Source organism: Eriocheir sinensis, unplaced genomic scaffold (genome assembly GCF_024679095.1).
Source record: "Eriocheir sinensis breed Jianghai 21 unplaced genomic scaffold, ASM2467909v1 Scaffold912, whole genome shotgun sequence".
Lineage (NCBI taxonomy): Eukaryota > Metazoa > Arthropoda > Malacostraca > Decapoda > Varunidae > Eriocheir > Eriocheir sinensis.
In genome coordinates, this window is record NW_026112289.1 from 10424 (window position 1) to 17949 (window position 7526).

Below are 7526 nucleotides of genomic sequence, written 5' to 3' on the forward strand. Positions count from 1 at the left end.
TAAAGCTGTATGGGATCCCTGCACTTGCAATAATACTGGACGCAGAAAAAAATATATATATATATATATATATATATATATATATATATATATATATATATATATATAGATATATATATATATATATATATATATATATATATATATATATATATATATATATATATATATATATATATATATATATATATATATATATATATATATATATATATATATATATATATATATATATATATATATATATATATATATATATATATATATATATATATATATATATATATATATATATATATATATAATATATATATATATATAAATAAATAAATAAATAAACTGGCCACACCTTCACTAACCAGAAAAGACACAACAAAATACAACACAACTGGACACACAACAACAACAAAAGCCAACCTGCACACACCACAAAAGATAAAACACCTACCAACACAACACAAGTTGAACCATCACACACCACAACAGAAATAACACATCCCAACACCCCACAAGCCAAACATGCACACACCACAACAGATAAAACACCTGTCCACACAACAAAAGCCACACCTACAAACACCACAACAGAACAAAAAACCTACCAGCACAACACAAGCTGCACTTTTTTTTTTACAGCTGAGGAGACAGTTCAAGGGCGTAAAGAAAAATATAAAGAAAAAGCCTGCTACTCACTGCTCCTGAATATAGATCAAAGGAGTGTCCAAAAACAGAGGTCAGTTTCGGGACGAGAGGTGTCCTGATACCCTCCTCTTGAAAGAGTTCAAGTCGTAGGCAGGAGGAAATACAGATGAAGGAGTGAAGATGCTGGTTGACTCTTGCATAAGGGGTTTGGACAGTATAGGGATGAGCATGAGTAGAAAGACGTGTACAGCGGGCTGGGAGGGGGCACGCATGCAGTTAGTAAGTTCAGAAGAGCAGTCAGCATGAAAATATCGATAGAAGATAGAGAGGCAACATAGCGGCGGAATTTGAGAGGTAGAAGACTATCAGTATGAGGAGGAGAGTTGATCAGACAAAAGAGCCTTTGACTCCACTCTGTCAAGGAGAGCTGTGTGAGTGGACCCACCCCACACGAGATGCATACTCCATACGAGGGCGGACAAAGCTCCTATAAATGGATAGCAACTGTGCGGGGCAAAAGAACTGGCGGAGACAGTACAGAACGCCCAGTCTAGAGGAAGCTGATTTACTAAGAGATGAGATATGAAGTTTCCAGTTGAGATTTTGAGTTAAGGATAGACCGAGAATGTTTAGTGTTGAAGAAGGTGATAGCAGAGTGTTGTCAAAGAATAGGGGATAGTTATTTGAAAGATTGTGTCGAGTGGATAGGTGGAAAAACTGTGTTTTTGAGGCGTTGAAGGACACCAGGTTCCTCTTGCCCCAATCGGAAATAATAGTAAGGTCTGAGGCCAAGCGTTCTGTTATCTCCAGCCTTGAATCGTTAAGTTCCTGTGGAGTGGGTATTCTGTTAAAAGAAGTTGAGTAATGCAGAGTGGAGTCATCGGCGTAAGAATGGATAGGACACTTCGTTTTGGAAAGATCATCATCAATGAACAACAAAAAGAGAGTGGGAGATAGGACAGAACCCTGTGGGACACCACTGTTAATAGATTTAGGGGAAATAAAACAGTCAGAAAGGAAACTGGAGATAAAGGTACAGACAGGATAGAAACTGTTGGAGGGTAGTTTGGAAAGCAAAGATTTGTGCCCAACCCTATCAAAAGCTTTTGATATGTCCAGCGCAATAGCAAAGGTTTCACCGAAACGGCTAAGAGAGGATGACCAAGAGTCAGTTAGGAAGGCGCAGAGATCGCCAGTAGAACGTCCCTTGCAGAACCAATACTGGCGATCAGATAGAAGGTTAGAAGTGGAAAGGTGCTTTTGAATCTTCCGGTTAAGGATTGATTCAAAAGCTTTAGATAGACAGGAGAGTAAGGCTATAGGGCGGTAGTTTGAGGGATTGGAACGGTCACCCTTCTTAGGCACAGGCTGTACAAAGGCATACTTACAGCAGGAAGGAAAGGTAGATGTTGATAGGCAGAGATAAAAAAATTTGACCAGGCAGGGTGTCAGCACGGAAGCATAGTTTTTAAGGACAATAGAAGGCACTCCATCAGGTCCATAAGCCTTCTGAGAGTTGAGGCCAGAGAGGGCATAGAAAACATCATTTAGAAAAATCTTAATAACAGGCATAAAGGAATCAGAGGGGGGATGAGTAGGAGGAATATGCCCAGAATCGTCCAAGGTGGAGTTCTTACAGAAAGTTTTAGCGAAGAGTTCAGCCTTAGAGACAGATGAGACGGCAGTGCTACCGTCAGGGTTAAGGAGAGGAGGGAAAGAGGAAGAAGTGAAATTGGAGGAGATATTTTTGGCTAGATGCCAGAAGCCACTTGAAGAATTAGAAGAAGCAAGATGTTGACATTTTCTATTAATAAAAGAAGTTTTTGTAAGTCAGAGAATAGATTTGGCACGATTCTGGGCTCAAATGTAAAGGTCAAAGTTAGCGGGTGTTCGAAGGCTCTGGAACCTTTTGTGAGCTGCCTCTCTATCTTTAATAGCACGAGAATAAGCATGATTAAAACAAGTCTTTTTAGCATGAGAAGTAGAGAAAGAACATGGAATGTATGCCTCCATTCCAGAGACAATCACCTCTGTGATGCGCTGGGCACACACGGAGGGGGTCTCTCTCCTGGAAGCAGTAATCATTCCATAGGAAATTGGAAAATTACATCCTCAGGTCGTCCCACCGAACTGAAGCAAAATGCCAGAAGCAACGCCTCTTCAGTGGGTCCAGAGGATGTAAACCTGCACACAACACAACAGAAGCAACCCTTGTCCACACAACAAAAGCCACACCTGCACACACCACAACAAAATCAGCACCTGACAACACAGTACAAACCACACCTGTCAACAGTGATGTCCCACAGGGCTCTGTTCTGTCACCCACTCTATGTTGATCAATCATTGATGATCTTTCAAAAAACGAACTGTCCTACCAATTCTTACGCCGGCCAATGATTATACTATGCATTCCTCAACTTCTTTTGCTAGAAAGCCATCCCAACAGGAACTATACCATTCCAGGCTAAAGGCTGCAGAATGCTTAACCTCAGACCTTAATATCATTCCCAATTGGAACAGGAAAAACATGGTCTCCTGCAAAACCTCAAAACATCACTTACTTAACCAATCAACTCAACACAATCTTCCAAACACTTATCATCAATGCTTTGAACACTTTGCTGTCAAATTCTCCTACACTTAACATCATCGGTCTATCATTTACACAAAATCTCAACTGAAAACTACATAACTCCTCTCTCACTACATCAGCTTCATCACAGTTAGCAGTTTTGTATCGGCTCCACACGTTCTTCACAACACAGATGCTGTCTGTATACAGGGGCCTTGTCTGCCCTCGTATGGAGTGTGCACCTCACGTGTGGGGGGGGTCCACTCACTTACCTCTCTTGGAGAGATTAGAGTCTCTTCCTCATACCGACAGTCTTCTACCTCTTACATTTTGCCACCATGTTGCCTCTATGTATAGCTTCTATATTTATTTACATGCACACTGCTCTTCTGAACTTGCTAACTGCATGCCTACCCCCTCCCATGGCACCACTCCACTTGACTTTCTACTCTAGCTCATCCATCCTTATATTGTCCAAACCCTGTATGCAAAAGTTAACCAGCTTCTTCACTCTTTCATCCCTTACACTGGTAAACTCTGGGACAGTCTAATTTCATCTGCATTTCCTACTGCCTATGACTTGACCTCTTTCAAGAATGTTCCCAAGACACCTATCCACCCAAAATGGACCTCTCTTTCAGCCAATTTTAACTTTTATTTGCTGTGGGAGCAGTGATTAGTGAGCTTTTTTCTATACACTCTTCTTTTTGCCCTTGCGCCCCCTACTTCATTGAAAAAAAAAAAAAAAGAAAAAAAAAAAATCCATGCAACACAAGCCACACCACACCTGCACACAACACAATCTAAACCTGCAAACAAAACACAAGCCACACCTGCACACACTGAAACAGAAACATCTACCACCACAACTTGACGAAACCTGCCAAAACCACAACATAACAACAACTGTCAACACAACAAAAAAATGCACCTACCCACATCTTTCAACACCTGGAGACAAAACACACACACACACACACACACACACACACACACACACACACACACACACACACACAAAAAAAAAAAAAAACAAAAAAAAAAAAAACACCCACTTATGACACCAAGCCACACGAATAACAAGCAAGCAAGCAAGCAAGCAAGCAAGCAAGCAAGCAAGCAATACAACAATAATGACAAGCAGGCCACACCACAACACAACTCAAAACTAATGCAACTCAACATATCAAAAACAAGTAAAACACACCACACCACCATTTTCTATTACCCTCGGAGAGCATGTACCATCCTACCTGTTACCCCTTCGGGGAAACTCAACAGAACTGCAGGAGAGGATGCCCACCGCTGTCATACCCCAGGAGTTTATTTTTCTACTTCCTCTATTTCCCAACATGACCTCTGCATGTATCGAAACACAAGAGAAATTAATCAAGATCATGGTATTCGCCGGCTGCCAGGGATTGAACCCACAACCAGCGTGACGGGAGAGCCACTCCTTACCAAGTCAGCCAAAGAGGTACCCCGGTGGCTTAGTGGGTTATGGGAGGTTCATTCAACAGGCATAGTCGCCGCACTACACAATGACAACCAAACCACAACACATCACAGCACCAATGACATCCAAGCCACACTACACCACACCACCAATGACAACCGAGCCAGACCAGAAAGTGATACAGAACTTGAGGGAGGAAATAATAAAACAGACTAAGGCTAAGGAAAAACTAGAAAACTAGAAAGATATAGCATAAATAAAAAAGGAAAAACTTGAAAGATGAGATAAAAATAATGAAAATGAAAAGGGAGCAGGGTGTGAGGGAGAAAAACAAAAACATGGAGAAGATGAAGAAAGAAATGATAAAAGGAGAGGTTTGGATGGAAGTGTGAAACAAAAAAAGATATAGAAATAAGGCATGGAGAAAAAAAAAAATAATAAATAAATAAATAAATAAATAAATAAATAAATAAATAAATGATAAAAAAAAAAAAAAAAAAAGACAAATCTCTCTCTCAATATCTATCTATCTATCTATCTATATATCTATATATATATATATATATATATATATATATATATATATATATATATATATATATATATATATATATATATATATATAAAAGAGTATGTGAAAATAATGAGAAGGAAGCTGGATTTGAAAAAAAAGTTTTTAAATGTCAAGAAAAAAGTTATAGAAATATGTAAACATGAAGTTAAAAAGAAATGAAGGAGTGGAAAGGCAAAAAAAAAAAAAATAAAAAAATGTACAAAAAGGACAAAGAAATTGCAGAAATATTAAAGAAAAATTCTCAGAAAGTGTTTACTAAAGAAACCAACTTGATAAAAGAATAAAGGATATTCAGTGATACGTCTACAATGGAAAGAAACATAGGAATAGCATTCAACTACATGGATAAGGACATAGCTGGGCGTTATCGCGATAGGTTATCGCCATACTTTATCGCTGATAACAAAATTGGGTTATCGGCCATCCGCTACTTATTTAAATATATATCAGTATCTTCGTTACTTTTGTTACCAAACTGGCGATAATCGCTACTTTTTTCCGACTCAGAAAAAAAAATGTAGTCTCCTCCCTACATGTGGCCCGGGCGCCCGGTGTTGTATGAAAAAACTTCGGGGTATGAAATATCTTCGGTGAAGATATTTCATACTTTGATCATCACCATTAAAACACTATAGATTATTTTTTTTTTATGTAAGACTCAAAAATCAATATATCAAAAAGAAAAATCATTTCACTTTGCCCCCCAAAATTATTATTCACTGCCTCAAATTTGATATTCCATATTCATTTGTGAGCATGCCATGGTATTGAAGGCACCCGGTGTTGTGTTATTTGGTGTCCCATCGTCAAATGTTGGCGCTTTTGTTTACAAATACTCTCTCGTGAACTACGCATGTTCAGACCAGTAAGTGTAGCCCTATAGAGTCCCACAAAGCTTTTTAACACATTAAGACATACAGTACCACCATCCTCGCTGTTTCTAAAATGGCACTCTGTACATATAAATACAACTCGCACAGAGTGTCGTTCTAGAAACAGCGGGGATGGTGGAAGTGGTACTGTATGGCTGATTCAGCCTTCCAGCAACTCTTAATTACGGTTAAAAAGCTTTGTGAGATTGTACAGGTCTACGCTTGCTGGTCTGAGCATGCACAGATCACGAGAGACCAGTGTTTGCAAACAAAAGCGCCAACATTTGACGGTGGGGACACCAAATAACACAACACGGTTCAGACGTTTCTAGTATTACCGTCCATAGGTACGTGTCAACGTGTGGTTTTCAGGTTTTGTAAGTTTTCTAAAATAAAAGTAATGAAAATTTGAATTCATCAATGTTTTTTTATTGGAAATAATATAGTATCATTTTCGCCTATCGGACTTATCGCTATCGGAATTGTGGATTAATATCGGTTATCGCCTATATTTGTGTTTCCAGTTAACGAATATCAGTTATCGCCGATAAGGTTTTCCATTATCAGTTTTCGGTTATCGGGAATAAGGTTTTCTGTTATCGTGCCCAGCTATGGATAAGGACATGATGAAAAAGATAATAACCAATATGATTCAACCAAAATTGGAATATGCAAAAACTTTGTGGTCTCCCCTTACGAAGAAACACATAAAAAACAACTAGAAATAATGCAAAGGATGGCAACAAAAATGGTTCAAGAACTGGAGGGATTGTCATATGAAGAGAAGTAAAAGGAAATGGACCGGCAAACATTGGAACAAAGAAGAGAAAGGGGAAACCTAAAACAAATTTATAAATTATGCCAAAAAAAAAAATATAAATAAATAAAATAAAAAAAGGAATAGACCATGAAGAGTTACTACTAAGATAAATAAACAAGAGCAACACACGAGGACACAGTTAAAAAATTGAGAAAAGGAAGACGCTTGAGAGACAAAGAAATATAGCTTCCCGCAAAGAAACATAGAGGTTTGGAACAGACTAAGAGAGGATCTAGTATCAGTGAAGAGTGTCCACAACTTTAGGGAAAAGCTGGACAAATATAGATATGGAGACGAGACCACATAAGCGTAAACCAAGGCCCTGTAAAACTACAACTAGATAAAAACACATGAAATACAAAAACACAAAACAAAACACCACATCCAGCCACACTAGAAAAAAATTAAACACATCCTGCCAAACAAGGCAAAAACATCACCACATCCTGCCAAACAAGGAAAAACCATCACCACATCCTGCCAAACAAGGAAAAAAACATCACCACATCCTGCCAAACAAGGAAAAACCATCACCACATCCTGCCAAACAAGGAAAAAAACATAACCACATCCTGCCCAACAAGGAA